This window comes from Ursus maritimus, unplaced genomic scaffold (genome assembly GCF_017311325.1).
Source record: "Ursus maritimus isolate PB19 unplaced genomic scaffold, ASM1731132v1 scaffold_35, whole genome shotgun sequence".
In the NCBI taxonomy this organism is placed as follows: Eukaryota; Metazoa; Chordata; class Mammalia; order Carnivora; family Ursidae; genus Ursus; species Ursus maritimus.
Window position 1 is genome coordinate 26,670,933 of NW_024426119.1, and position 16,705 is coordinate 26,687,637.

The window sequence follows — 16,705 nt, forward strand, 5'->3', positions numbered from 1 at the left end:
AACTTTCTTTTGACCAGGAAGCCTGTGATTTCAATGTGCAAAGGAATTGAAATGTGAGGAGGAGCCCAGCCACCAACTGATGAGATTTCCCTCTTTCCTTCCTTGGTAAGCAACATAGTTTTAGATTAAATTCTGTGTCTTTGGCCTTATTTTACACAACATCCTCTTCCTAGCTTAAGCTATTTTCACAATCCTTATTACATTTCAAGCTTTTGTAATATCTACATACGGACATGTCTATAACAAGCTATGCCAGACGAGGCCTCCTGTATTTTCATATGTACGTTTCCCATGCCTGAACTATTCCCTCGGAAAGCCTTTTCTTTTTCAAACCTCAGTTCTTGTGTCATTTCTTCCAGGATCTTCCAACCCTAGAGAGCAGAGATTCCTTTCTCTGTATAATTTCTCTATATTTTATACGTTTTATTGTGCTTTTTACTGTATTGTAAATTCTTCTCTGAAACTGTCACACACAACTTGGCCCACAGGTGGCTTGCAGTAGTTTTTGATGAATAAATGAATGAGTGCATGGGTGAATGCATCAGTATCTCAGTGAGTGTTTTTGAGGCACAGGCCTGGCACAGTTCTTGGCACGGTTCTTGGCACACGATCACTAATCTGTACATGTTTCTTTCCTTTGGTTCACTGGGCAATTGCATTAGGCCTCTGTCATCCAGAGCCATCCCAAGAAGACCACCAAGAGAACTGTTAGAGGCAAAGTAGCCTCAATTCCTCAGGAACATATCAAGCTGGGCCATGGAAACATCTAATTCTTCATCAGTCTGTGAATTACTGGCACCTTTATCATTCTGAGGGATGATAATAAGGCAGCCCAGTTCATGTCTGATGCTTCACCAATGCTGAGGACTCTCATTTCAGAATCATCCAATTGGAGAAGGTAAGAGCTCAGAGCAAACAATGGTGCCTGGTGTGAATGCCTGCATGTAGGGCTGGAGAGTATTCTAAGCAGCAGTACTGTTTGAGAGGGTGCAGGGGCCCAAGAAAGCTATCAAGAGCTAAGAGGTAAAGTTTCTAACTCTGAACTGGCTTTGACACAAGAGAAGCAACGGCCAGGCATTTACTAGAGGAAGTGTGCTAACGTGCCTCATCTTAATTATCACACAGGCCTGCAAAGTCAATATTATTCCCATTTTATAGATGAAGACCCTAGGGCTGAGTGAAATTAACTCATTTAATGAAGGCTATGTAGATAGTAACTTTCTAGGCTGCTGTTACAAAATTAGGTCTGGTTTTCCTCCAAAGAATTCACTGTTTTATAGTTGTTATTTTCTTAACCCTGTATTACAACACGCTTTTGAAAGCAAAAGTAACTTCAGCTCACCATCCTCAAAGCAACTCCACTTGCCAGTATCCCTTAACTAGCAGCATAGTACAGTGCAATATATCAAGCTATTTCTGTAAAAGAGGGAACTCAGCAAGCATTTAATGCCAGATGTCATACAAACTGACCACCCACCTTTCACACACCAAGAAGCAAACAATGAGAGCAATTAGACTGGTGATTGATGTCAGGCTAAAGAAAAGAGGCAAGAAGGTGGTACGATACTCTTAAAAAAGGGTAGCTTTAGTTTAAAAACAACATGAATCAGAATTTAAGCTAAACTGTAATTTCTGTAATTTGGTGAATAAAGAAGAAATTAAATTTCTATTCACATCTAGTTCAAAAAGGTTTTGATTGTCATATTCTATTTATATGTAGCATAGAAATACAAAATTGGGAATTCATTCCAGATTTGCAATAGTAATTCAGGACTGTCATGTGAAAGAGATACTTGTGTTTTGTTTGACCCCAGTGGCAGAACTAAGACCAATGAATGGAAGCTTCAGGGAGGATAATAAAACATTCTGCAATAGATAGCAAGTTGTCCAAAGATGGAATTAGTTGCTTCCAGCCTCCTCAGAGATATTCAAGAGTAAGTGGTACAGCTAGGGTGTTTCAAGATCAGAATTCCAGTGAGATTAAATCCAATGATCTCTGCGGGCCTTTCTCAACCTGTACTTCTTTGGTTCCAGGCCAGTTGAAAGGATTTCTACTTCCTCTGGCATTGGCTAAACATCTTGCATTTATTTGGAATTGCAGTACTATTATATTAGTAAATTATCATTACTAATATCAAATATCTTTGGAGATACTTCATTTGCATCTACAGTCTCCATTTTGCCCTACATTAATATGAAATGTTAGTAGAAGGTCTTTACCAGTATCAACTAGCTGCAGTTGATTTATTCTATACTATGGTGAGCTTTAATCATCTCGGTGAACAAGTCTACTGCTAGGCTTAACTAAATATTTATAAAATACAAAGTCAGACTTGAGGAACGCAGTCATTAAATTAGAAAAAAAGTCATGGTGTTTCTAATATTGGTTTTTGACAGAAATTTGAAGTCCACTTCTACTCCTAGATTATTGGACATCACCCCAAATCTTACATTATTTTTGAAAATCTCTGTTTACAACATTGGGCAGTTGATAAGCCTTAGATTCATCTCCATTGTTTATTTTTATAGATCCACATAATCTTAAATCTGAATAAACATAATACTTTTCCTCATCCTCTTATTTGTACAGATGATAAAATTGAAGCCCAAAGTATTTGGAGGTCATGTGTAAGGCCACACTCTGCTTTTCAAGGACAAAATTTCATGTAGAATTCTATTTCCTAATTCATAGTCTGTTGCCTCGTGTGTGTGTGTGTGTGTGTGTGTGTGTGTTTATGCACATACAGTACTCCTTCCTTATCCACAGTTTCACTTTCTGTGGTTTCAGTTACCTCCAGTCAACCACAGTCTGGAAGCAGGTGTTCCTCTTTCTGAGGAATCATCAGAAGGTGCATGGTACCCTAACACTACATCACAGTGTCTACATCATCATCTCACTTCCTCTCACCATGTAGGCATTTTATCATCTCACATCATCACAAAAAGAAGGGTGAGCACAGTACAATAGGATATTTTGAGAGAGACAGAGAGAGACCACATTCACATAACTTTTTTTCAGTATGTTGTCATAATTGTTCTATTTTATTATTAGTTATTGTTAATCTCTTACTATGTCTACTTTATAAATTAAACTTTATTATAGGTATGTATGTATAGGAAAAAACATAGTATATGTAGGTTTGGTACTACCCATGGTTTCAGGCATCCACTGGGAGTCTCAGAACATATCCCCTGTGGATAAGGGGAGACAACTGCATATATATGTGTGTAATAACATAAATATGTATATAACATAAACAGTATATAAATATAATTATATTTTATACATATTACATATAATTACTTTTTATAAATTATAATTGATCTATAAATTGGCATAAATGAAGACATGTCATAGTGAATACAAAGATTGAGAATTTGGGCCTCTGTATGTCTATGTTTTTTGTTTTATGTTTGGTAGATAATTTTTAAAATATTCAATTCCAATATGTATGTAACTTATTGTGATCCTTTAGGCTCAATTACTGACAAGGCAAACATTTCTTCTGTCTACTGAAACTTACAATATAGAGGTGGAGACAGACGATTAAGGGTCCAATTTTAATACGTTGATCGGCATTGTGATAGAGGAAGTAAAAGCACATCAAAGCATTACCTAATGTGGGCTTGGAGAGATTGGGAATGGCACAGCGAAGGCTTCCAGGGGAACTGATGGCTAGATGGGAAACTGAAAAGTGAGCCAGGGAAGGAGGACTGAAGGGAGGGAGAAGAGCACTAAAGTAAGAAAGGCATTTGCAAAGTCACAAAGGTGAGATAGGGCAAGAAACATTCAAGGAGTAAAAGAAGCTAAATGTAAGTGTGTTGGGGGTGGAGAAAGTGAAGCAAGCGGCCAAGAAAGTGTACATAAAGAAGGATGGAGAGAGTCACATAGAATATTAAACAAGCAAAAACAATGGGGTCACAAGTATGCACCAGTTTAAGATTTCTGTTGGGTTTCACATGTATCCCTTGCAGGCTCTACTTCCCAATTACTCCCAACCCAACTAACAACTTTTTCTGTTTTTCTAGCTCCATGAACAATGCCACTTTCTGCCCAGTTGCTCAGGCAAGAATTCTGTTTAATTCCCACACCGAAATAGGTCACCAAGACCTTTCAATTCTGCCACCTGAGTTGTTCTCGTATCTTCCACTTTTTCACATCTCCATAATCAGAACTTGTTTGGTGTATCCTGGTTCATTGCAATGGCCAGGAGGTCTTCTTGCCTTTGATATACCCTTTCCCTTGCCAATCCATTTTCAGCATGGCGCTTGCCTTAGCTGGAGGCAGAATGGTACAGTGGGGGAAACACTGGGATGCAAGATAGGAAAGTGAGAGAGATCTCCCACCAAATTCTGACATATGGTTGTCAGAAGTAATAAATATGGTGAATGTACCCAGCTGACTATTATAGAGAAAACATGAAGACACTATCTTCTTCCCACTGTCCCTTTTCGCCCTTCAACACCTCCCCCCAACACACACACACACACACACACACACACACACACACACACACACACACTCTCTTGTTTCTAGAAATAACTGTTGCTAGGACACAGCTCTGATAAGGAGCCCGAGAAGGGTGACTTTGGGCCCTGAGTTTAGCAGCAGGCACAACCTAGATCCTCTCTGTCAGATCTTTCCTGTGCTGCTGCCAGACTATCCTAATTGGCTGTAAACACGGCTAGGAAACTGTCAGCAGCTTGGAATTGCCAGCTTCCTGTAAGTGAGGATACACTAAAAACCAAAAATCCCATTTTCCCCCTTTGCTTTCTACGACTCTGGTACAAAAGAATGGTAACTCGGAGCTTACAAAACATGAAAGATTACTGACCTCCTGAATTCTCAGGGATGCTACTAAGATACATTTTGCATTTTTCATCCTTAAAACAATTTTTTTAAAAAAAGCATTGTGGGGAGGTTGCTCCCACCACTAGTCAAATGATTGCCTTTTTAGCTTCATTTGTCTCTCAATATAGACAAGTTATTTCTGTGCCTCATTTTCACCCATTCAGATATCAACAACTGAGCTATTTCTCCTCTGACTCAGAAGGAAGACAGAAAACTGTGAAATAGCACTATGAAACAACTTCTTGCAGAGGCACTTTGATACCATAAGGTACCGTCAGCAAGTAGGAAGTTGGCCTTTACTTAGAACTGATTTGGCAACTGTGTATTTAAAGCCGTACAGTCCATTAGCAATTTCAGTGGGAGGGGGTTTTACTATGACTGAGTCCTAAGACTGAGTTTAAGCAGATGTTAGTGCTTCCTGAGCCTTTTAGTGCTTGTGCCAAAGTATAAGCCCAGTTTCCTTTCTTTGTCTTTATGTTTAGTGGGTTTTATCCTGCTGTAGTTTCTATGATCGCACTTGTTTCATCAGAATCAGTACTAGGGAGAAAATTAAACTTCCCACGGAAGATAGATTCTGAGTGTGTAAACATACAGTCTCAATACTTTTTTTAATATGCAAAATCTGCGCTTTTAAAGTATCTGATTTTATGCATTTTGTCAAATGTATAGCTATAGTATGGCTTCTATAATCATGATACAAAGCATCTCCTTCATCCCAACAAGTTCTCACTAGTCCTTTGCAGCCAATTTCCTCCTCCCACCTACTGAACCCTGGCAATCGCTCATCCTCTTTCCATCACTAGATTATTTTTCCTTTCATAGAATTTCATATGAACGGAATTACAGAATGTAATTTGTACTTTGTTTCTGGCTTCCTTTACTTAATACAGTGCTACTGAGATTCAACCATGATGTGACTATCATTAATTTCTTCCTTCTTATTGCTGAATTTTATTCCATTGTATGGATATTCCAAAATTTGTTTACCTGTTCTCCAGTTGATAAATTTGAGCCATTACCAATTTTTAATTATTATGAGAAAACTGCTATGAACATCCTTTACAGGGCTTTGTGTGGACATATAATCCTATTTTCCTTGTGTCAATATCTAGGAGTGAAATTGCTAGGTAATTGGTAAAGTATATGTTTAGCTTTGCATTCCCACCAATTGTTCCATACCCTTGTCAGCACTTGGTATTGTCAGTATTTTTCATTTTAGCTAGTTTGATTGGTGTGTAGTTACATCCCATTGTGATTTTAATTTGCATTTCCCTAATGACGACTAATGTTGAGCATATTTTCACATGCTTACTGGCCATCTGTGTATTTTAGTGAAGTTTCTGTTCAAATGTTTGCCTCTGTTTAATTGGGTTGTTTGTCTTCTTATTGATTTGTTCCAACTGTTTTTTTAAGCTTAAAAATATTTTATTTTTATGCATAATACATAAGCATTTAGATTTATTTTATTAGACAAAATATAATAAGGATTTGAGTCTTAAATGATTACTGGATAACCCCTTTTCCAATCATTGTTGTGTTTCATCTTACTGTTTGTAATGCATATCAAATTATTTTTAACTTTTTATTATAGGAAATTTAAAACTTATTAAAAAGTACAAAAATAGTATACTGAAACCCCATAGACCTATTATCTAACTTCTACAGTTATCAATATTCCTCCATTCTTATTTTCACTATACTTTCATTCATTTTCTATCTACCAGTTGATTATTATTATTTATAGTCATAGTATGTTAATTTCTTTTTTTTTTTAGGTAAAATTCATATACCACAATACAGTAGTCCCCCCACATATCCATGGGGAATACTTTCCAAGACCTGCATTGGATGCCTGAAACCATGGATAGTACTGAACACTACGCTGTGTTTTTTTTCTATGCATGTGTACCTATGAGAAAGTTTCATTTATTTTTTTTTATAATTTTTATTTTGTTACATTAGTCACCATACAGTACATCCCCAGTTTTTGATGCAGTGTTCCATGATTCATTATTTGCTTATAACACCCAGTGCACCATGCAATACGTGCCCTCCTTAATACCCATCACCAGCCTATCCCAATCCCCCACCCCCCTCCCCTCCGAAGCCCTCAGTTTGTTTCCCAGAGTCCACAGTCTCTCATGGTTCATTCCCCCTTCTGTTTACCCCCCCTTCATTCTTCCCTTTCTTCTCCTACTGATCTTCCTATTTCTTATGTTCCATAAATGAGTGAAACCATATGATAATTGTCTTTCTCTGCTTGACTTATTTCACTTAGCATAATCTCCTCCTAGGCACAGTAACAGATTAATAATAACTAATAATAAAATAGAACAATTATAACAAAATACTGTAATAAAAGTTATATGAATGTGGTCTCTCTGCCTCTCTCAAAATATCTTATTGTAGTGTGCTCACCCTTCTTTTTGTGATGATGTGAGATGATAAAATGCCTATGTGATGAGAGGAAGTGAGGTGAATGGTAGGTGTTGTGATACAGCATTAGGCTGCTGATATGTCAGAGGAGGACATCTGCTCCTTACCACTCTTGACCTCAGGTAACTGAAACCAAAAAGAGTGAAAGTGCAGATCACTTTATACAAACAGTGATTCATTGTACGATTCTAAAAAATGGATACAAACGAATAACCCACAATCCACACGTCTATCATAATATGGGGCATTCTTGTCTCCCCAGAAAGTTTTGTTGTGTCCTATTCCACTCATACACCCTTCACCCCACCCCAGGCAAACAGTATTCTGATCTTCTTTTCACCTTAGAGAAATTTTGCCTGGTCTAAAGGTTAACATAAATGGAGTCATTCCACATGTCCTATTTCTTTGTGTCTGGCTTCTTTCACTCCGTACATTATTTGGGAGAGTCGTCGTGTTGTTGAGTGAATCAGTAAGTCATTACTATCATTGAGTAGTAGTCTGTTTTGTTTCTCTACAGTAGCGTGCTGACCATTTCTCTGCAGACATACATTGGGAGTATTTCCAGTTTTTAGCTATTGTGATTAAAGCTGCTATGAACATTTTGGTCCAAGTCTTCGTATGGACATATGTTTTCATTTTTCTAAGATAAATAACTAGAATTCTGGGTCAAAGAATAGGCAATTTAAAAGAAACTGCCAAACTTTTTTCAAAGTGGTTATACCATTTTACATTTCTACCAGCAACGTAAGAGCTCCAGCTGCTCCAGGTTCTTACGATATCGGTGTCATTAGTCTTCTACTTTTTAGCCATTTTACTGTGTATTTAGTAATATATCATTTTTTTAAATTATTTATTTATTTATTTATTTATTTATTTATTTATTTATTTATTTGACAGAGATAGAGACAGCCAGCGAGAGAGGGAACACAAGCAGGGGGAGTGAGAGAGGAAGAAGCAGGCTCCTACCGGAGGAGCCCGATATGGGGCTCGATCCCACAACGCTGGGATCACGCCCTGAGCTGAAGGCAGCCGCTTAACCGCTGTGCCACCCAGGCTCCCCAGTAATATATCATTTTTATTTGCATTTCCTTGACATCAGTCATGCTGAGTACCTTTTTATATATTTTTTGACCATTTGTGTTACTAATTAAGTAATAAAATTTGCGATGTGTCTGCTCACATCTTTTGTTCATATTTTTATTGGGTTAATTTTTATTTTATTATTGAGTCATGGGAATTCTTAGTATATTCTGGATGCAGGTCTTTTGTCAAGTATGTTTCATGAATAGATATTTTTGAAAATTTTTCTCTGATATTACAGCTTACCTATTCATGTTCTTAATGTTTTTAATAATGATAAAATATTCTTGTATATTGTCTTCTAAAAGCTTTATAGATTTAATTTTTATGTTTAGGTCTATCATCCAGCACAAATTAATTTTCATGTATGGTGTGACTTGTTTTTTGTTTCCATATGAATATTCACTTGTCCTGGGATCATTTTTTGAGAAAACTGTCCTTTCTTCATTGAAGTAACTTGGCACCTTCTTTGCAAGTCAGTTTTCTATATATTAATATGGGTTCAGTTAGATCCTCTATTCCATTCTATTGATCTATTTATCTTTAGTGACAATGGCATGCTTTCTTGATTAGTATAACTTATAATAAGTCTGGAAGTCTGGTAGTGCAAACATTCCAACTTTTTTTTTCCTTTTTATTTTTCGAGATCAGTTTTGAAAATTCTAGGCCCTTTGCATATTCATATAAATTTTAGTACAGGCTTATCAGTTTCTATAAAAATATCTGTTGGAATTCTTATTGAGATTATATGCAGTCTATAGATTAACCTTGGGGAAAGGGACTCTTAAAAATATCAGGTCTTGGGGCACCTGGGTGGCTTAGTCAGTTAAGTGTCTGCCTTCGGCTCAGGTGATGATCTCAGGGTCCTGAGACCAAGCCCCACATCAAGCAGCCTGCTCAGCAGGGAGTCTGCATCTCTCTTTCCCTCTCCCACTCCTCCCTGCTCATGCTCTTGTTCTCTCTCTCTCAAATAAATAAATAAAATCTTTTAAAAAATTGGGTCTTTCAACGTATGGATGTTTCTCCATTTCTCCCACTAATGTTCTGTGGTTTTAAAAAAGGAGGTTTTGCATGACTTTAAAATTTTATTCCTATATACTTTATGAATATTTTTATATGGTTGTAAAATTAATTTTGAAATTTTTCTTTTCCAGTTGATGACTCCTAGTATATAGAAATATAATTGTTTTTTGTATACTGATCTTGTATCTTCAGGTTTTTATGAACCTCACTTATTGGTTTGAGGTTTTATTGTTGTTAATTCCTTAGTTTTTGTTTCTGTTTTTTTTTTTTCCCTACCAAAAGCAATCATGTTGTCTCTGAATAGGGATGGTTTAACTAATTCCATTGCAATCTATATGAATTTTATTTATCTTTTTCTTCACTTATTGCAATGGCCAGGTCCTAGAATAAAATATTGACTAGAAGTGATAAGAGCAGATCATACATAAATTCCAATCTTAGGGAGAATACTAGGTATGATGTAAGTTGTAGATTTTTTCATAGATGCCATTTATCACGATGAGGAAATTCTCTCATTCCAAGTTTGCTAAAAGATTTTCTTTTTTTTTTTTATATCATGAATGGGTTTTATAAGTCATATGGTTTGGCTTTATATATTAAAATAATGATATTCAACACATCACAATGTTTTTCCTCCTTCATTTGGCACTATAGTGGATTTCACTGATTGAATTTTAAATGTTAAAACAGTCTTGAATCACTTGGATAAATACTACTTTGCCATGGTGCATTATCATTTTTAGAAATTGCAGCGTTTGCTTTGCTAAGTTTTTGTTAAGGATTTTTGCACTGTGTTTATGAGGGCTATCACTCCATAATTTGTAATGTCTTTATTCTTTGTCAGGTTTTCTTTTCAGGGTTGTAATGGTCTCATCAGATTAGTTTGGAAATATTTCCTCCTCCTTTATTAACTAAAATAAAGTTGTTTTTTGTTTTTTGGGGGGTTTTTACTAAGTACTTCATAGAATTCATTAGTGAAATCTTGGTACACAGAGAGTGTTCTAGAGAAACAGACTTTTAAGGATGAGTTTTCTAAATTGGTTCTGGGGTTTCTGGAATTGGCTCTGTAGTCTGATTAAATTTAAAGATGTTAATGACTCTATTCCCAGTAGTGAAGAGAGCACATGATAGTCCATGATGTGATCTGGCAATAGAGATACAAAAATACTACCATTGGCTATTCCTAATGATCCACCTATAAGAAGCAAGGATCTGTATAGCTGTGCCTATGACACTTTTAAACATTTTGGTCAAACTAGCAAATATAATGAGATTGTCTTATTGCTCCTAATGTTGTTAGACAAAGTGGAGAAAGAAAAGGATGAGATCAAGGATTCAAATTCCCAATTCAAGTGATGCATAAATGATCTAAAAGTTTTTGTGTTCCCTGAAGGAGACCCTATCTCCTGAAGTTGAGGACTGAAATTGCTGAAAATCAAACCCAGAATCTCATCCCACACCTGGCTGGATTATAATACAAGTGTCTACTATTGAAGTGAGGGTATTGATTGGGAAGGAATGAGATCCTAAAGGTTGTAATGGGGATATGTGATTGATAAAACTGGAGACATGGAGCCCTACATTCTTTTTTTTATTATTATTATTAATTTTTTATTTTTATTTTTTTTGATGTAAAGTTCGATGATTCATTAGTTGCGTATGACACCCAGTGCACCATGCAATACGTGCCCTCCTTACTACCCATCACCAGCCTATCCCATTCCCCCACCCCGCCTCCTCTCTGAAGCCCTCAGTTTGTTTCTCAAAGTGGAGCCCTACATTCTGATGGGTTTTCTTTGCCAATGAAAGTAGCCTTTCCACCCAGTCTGGGTGGATTAACTCCTGATTGCCTGGGAAAACAGTAATGGCCTCCCCTGAGCTTGGGGAAACAGTAATGGCCTCCCCTGAGCTAGCTGCCATGCAAAATAATGCTAATTCTCCTTGGGATACACCCCACCACCCTTCTTCGCTTCTGGACCTAATTACACTCAAGTCCCAGCGGTCCCTAAAGGTGAGGTACAAAGTGTGACCTGTGAGGAGGTCCAAACACTCCAAAAGAACTACCTGAGTTTTCTAACTTAAACACACAAAACACAAAAATTGGAGAACATGTCTGGGACTGGATACTAAGGGTGTGGGATAATGGTAGAAGGAACATAAAATTGGATCAGGCAGAATTCACTGATACAAGCTCACTAAGCAGAGATTCTGCAACTAATGTTGCATCTCAGGGAATTAGAAATGGCTCGAACAGTTTGGTTGGTTGGTTAGCTGATACATGGACTAAAAAGTGCCCACAGTGAACAAGGTAGAAATGCCAGACTTGCCTTGGTTTAATGTATATGCAGAGATTCAAAAGCTTAGGGAGATTGGAATGTTAGAGTGGATTTGTCTTTTAAAACCTATTCATTCACCCTGAGAGGGTCTAGAAGACAACCCTTTTACAAGACTATGAGAAATAAATTTGGGAGGGTGTCCCCACATCTTTGAAGAGTTCTGTGATTCATCTTCTCCCTACAATGCCAACTGCAGGTGGTAAATTGTGAACTGTGAAGCTTAAATGCAATGAGACTAATTGGATCATGGGGTAGCAGCACTCAAACACCAAAAGCAAGGTGGGTGTGCTTATTCTTACTAAATTCTTACTTGATGTGTATAAGTAGAAAATTTCTACATCAAGTGAACAAAAGTCTAATCTGAATCATAAAAATACAAAGTCATGTCCCTCAATCAATTCCTAGACTTGAGCCTTGAATGAAGAGGAGGCTAGGTTCTCTTAAGAATGAATTCAGGTACCTTGCCAAAAATTTATACTCTTACTCTTTCTCCAGTCTTCCCCAAAGGCACCTACAGCCTCTCACTGGGGTAACTAAACATTTGAGAAAAGGACACAAGCAGACCTTTTAGGGACTACTGGACACTGGTTCTGAACTGACATTAATTCCAGGAGACCCAAACATTACTATGATCTGCCAGTCAGAGTAAGAACTTAAGGAGGTCAGGTAATCAATGGATTTTTAGCTTGGGTCCATTTCACAGTGGGTCCAATGGGTCCATGAACTCATCCTGCAGTTATTTTCCCAGTTCCAGAGTGCATAATTGGAATAGATATGCTCATCAGACGGCAGAATCCCCACATTGGCTCCCTAACTTGTGGTATGAGGGCTATCATGGGCAAGGCCAAGTGGAAACTACCAGAATGCCTCTACTTAGGGAAATAGTAAACCAAAAGCAATAGTCTATTCTAGAAGGATTGCAGAGATTTGTGCCATCATTAGTATAGGGGTGGTAACTCCCACTGCATCCTCATTCAGCTCGCCTATTTGGCCTGTGCAGAAGACAGATGCGTTTTGGAGAATAACTGTAGATTATCGTAAGCTTAATCAGATGGTGACTCCACTTACAGCTGCTGCACCAGATGTGGTTTTATTTCTTGAACAAATTAACACATCCCCTAGCACCTGACATGTAGCTAATGATCTGGCAAATGCTTTTTTAACCTTGTACCTGTTGGTAAGGACCACCAGAAGCAGTTTGCTTTCAGCTGGCAAGACCAGCAATATATACTTACTGTCCTACCTCAGGGGTATATCGACTCTTCAGCTCTATACTGTAATTTAGTTCACAAGAATCTTGATTGCTTTTCCCTTCCACAAGATATCACACTGATCCATTATGTTTATCTGACTGAGTGAGCAAGAAGTAGCAATGACTCTAGACTTATTGGTGAGATATTTGCTTGTCAGAGGGTGGGACATAAACCCAACAAAAATTTAGGGGCCTCATACTTCAGTGAAATTTCTTGCTGTAGGGCATGTCCAGATATTCCTCTTAAGATGAAGGATAAGTTGTTGCATCTCGTACCTCCAACAACCACAAAACAAAGTACAATGCCTAATGGGCCCCTTTGGATTTTGGAGGCAACATATTCCTCATTTAAGTGTTACTCCAGCCCATTTACTGAGTAGATCCATGTTCCAAACACTGGTGTTACATGTTCCCCACTATCCTGAAGCAGCCTAGCTTGATAGCATGATGGAATGGCCTATTGAAGACTCATTTACAGCACAAGCCAGGTGGCAATACCTTGCAGGGCTGGGGCAGTGTTCTCCAGAAGGCTGTATATGCTTTGAATCAGCAACCAATTTTTGGTGCTGTGTCTCCCATAGCAGGATTTGTGGGTCCAAGAATCAGGTTGGTGATATTTATAAGGAACTGGCTCATCTATTCTGGAGACTGGTAAATCCCAAGATCTGGAGCATAAATTGTCAAGTGGAACCTCAGAAGAGTTAATGCTTTAGTTCCAGTCCAAGTCAGAAGCCTGAGAACCAGGAGAGTTGATGGTTGTAGTGCCTTTCTGAAGGGCAGCAGGCTCAAGCCCCTGAAAGAGCTGGTATTTCAGTTAAAGTCTGAAGGCAGGAAAATGGCTAAAATGTGAAGGCAGTTAGACAGGGAGAATTCTCTCTTATTCAGGGGAGGGTCAGTCTTTTTGTTCTAGTCAGGCCTTCAATTGATTGGATGAGGCCCACACACACTAGGAGGACAATCTTCATTCATTCTACAGATTTCATTATTAATCTCATCCAAAAGCAGTCTCATAGAAATATCCAGAATAATGTTAACCAATTTTGTTCTAAGCAAGCTATCACAATCATAAGGATCACAAGGGTCACTGATATTTAACAAAATATTTTTAGCAAGTGTTTAAAACATGTTTAACAAAACATGAACAACACAAGAAGAGTCCTAGGGACTTGGTCATCTCTTTTTCATGAGTTTTCTTTAATCACAAACAGAAGATATTTTATCAATCGATAAAATTCTGTGTATTTTTTCCTGGACATTTTACTAAAGAATTAGGACAAATCTGATGAGGACAAATTTTGATTGAAAAGGATGATTATAGGCAATGTATGAAATCTTGCCAAACACGTTTTTCCCTGCTTCTCTATTTCCCAGGTATAGGGAGCAAAAAGAATCAAGGTTATGTAAAATTCAAGTCTGCTGTTGTAATTGACAGGCGTGACCTATTTCGCCACTTTAAGTCCCCTAGTATGTGAAAACCTGACATAAAAAGAATTGGGACCAGCTGTTCCTTCTTTGTACTGAGGACCTAAAAGGAAGAAATAGATAAACTGCTGCATTGGAGATTAAGATCAGCTATATAAGAAAACATTTCTCAGTGTTGAAAGTGATTAAAGTCCCTAATGGGTAACCAACTGTGGTGTCTGAGGGAGTGTTTCTGTGTGTGTGTGTGTGTGTGTGTGTGTGTGTGTGTGTGTGTGCATGCGTATGTGAACAGGTGATTGTATCTCTTCTGTGTTTAAAAATGATAGCATGTGCTTTTATCTTTTGTGAGCTTTTAATCAAGGCACTGTCATAATGTGTTGTGTCAAATATCCAAAAGATACCATTTAAAAATAGGCCTCATTTTCCAGGATGCATAAGGAGTATCCAGCATAATAATGTAGCAAGTTGACGCATTTCAGTAATTTTGGACTCTGGAGCCCTTCAGAAGAAAAAAACAGTAAGTCAACCAAGTGTCAATACTATTTCAGATCCTTATCCCCCTACCCCAAATCACAGTACTTACTAGTCATATTAGTATTTAGTAAATACTTGAATGCCAGAAATTTCTAAAATTGGTTAAGCCTGTGCAATGAAAAAGTGCCTGGGCATCAGGAGAGCTTGTTTCAAGATCCAGCTGTGCCATTGAAAGGTAGGGCTATTTGAAGATTATTATTCATGCTGTTACTGCTCTGAGCCACATCATGGATGGACCCAGAAGTGTCCATGGCCATGGGATGCTACAATATCAAGTAGTTCCTAGGATTGAAGAACACTGAATGCCATGCAGGCAGGTCTGGAAAAATCACCCTTCTTCTGCTAGACACTCGCCATAAGCTTTCAGGCTTTTTACTGAAAGGGCATATTAAGACCTGTTTTTATCTTCAACGCAAATTTATTTGAACCAAATAAAGGGGAATGGCTAAATTGAAAATAGCTGACACCTGTATTTTCGCTCTCTGGCACTTGTATTAGTCTGTTTGGGCTGCATAACAATACCACAGGTTGGGTGGCTTAAGCAACTGCAACTAATTTTCTAATAGTACTAGAGGCTGGAAGTCCAAGATCAAAGTGCCAGCAGGTTTTGGTTTCTTCTGAAGTCATTGTCTTTGGCTTGCAGATGGCCACTCACTGCCTCTTCACATGGTTTTTCCTCTGTGCAGGTTCACGTCTTTGGGATCTGTCTCCGTGTTCAAATTTCCTCTTCCTATAAGGATATCAGTCAGGTTGGATTGGGGCCCACCCTCAGGTCCTCACTTTAACTTAGTCACATCTTGGAGGACTCTCTCTCCATAAACAGTCCTATCCTGAGGTTGAGGGTTAGCACTTCAACATATGAATTTGGTGGAGGTTGAGGGCACAATATAGCCCATAACAGGTACCAGACCTATCTCTTGCCATTTTGGCATAATCACAAACATAACTAAAGACCTATCAAAGAAAAGGCACTTATGCAATTGAAACCATTGAGAAACTACACAATACAATCTATACTTATCTCCTGCCTATCCCCTGCTGTATATTCTGAATTTTCTCTGCTCTTTCTTTACAAAGGGGAATTTCCAAGCCAAGTCTGCAACACTGGAATGAATGGACAAAGTCACAGCTGACCTAAATGACAGAATGTCATTAGCTTTTAAAAATCAAATTGTAAAAAAATGATATAGGAAACTGCAAGCCAAACACTATCAAGTAAAATAAATATGAGAGAAAATTTTCTACATATGTCAGTCCTATTAACTACCTTACAAGGCTTATATCAGGATTAAATTAGTTAATACATTAAAGCACTTAGAAGATTTTGTGGCATTAGGTAAACGTTCAGTACATGATAACTTTTATTATTTCTTGTATTATCATGTAAAAGAATTTAAGATTTTTACTGTTCACCTGGTTGTCTTCTTCTGCACTGCAGTACATGACCTTTTGCTGTCATTCATACTCGATTCCCTTGTATAAGCTTCCTCTTTGGTATTCAACATCTCTGTTGAGGCAAGAGTGTCATAGGTGAGTCTGATGTTTTAAGTCTAGCCTACTTACCAGCCTTGAGAACTTCCTTAGAGGTTACTTTGTGATTGAAATTGAGAGAAATACTTTTTCCAGCAGGCACTATTGACTAGTCTGTCAAAAAACACACTAGATACAAAGGACTTGAATCACACAATTGTTTGGGGAAGGCTACTAGAGCCAGTACTATCATTAGTCAGAAGGAAGTGGTTCTTATATTAATCAGGCCCCCTAAGGATG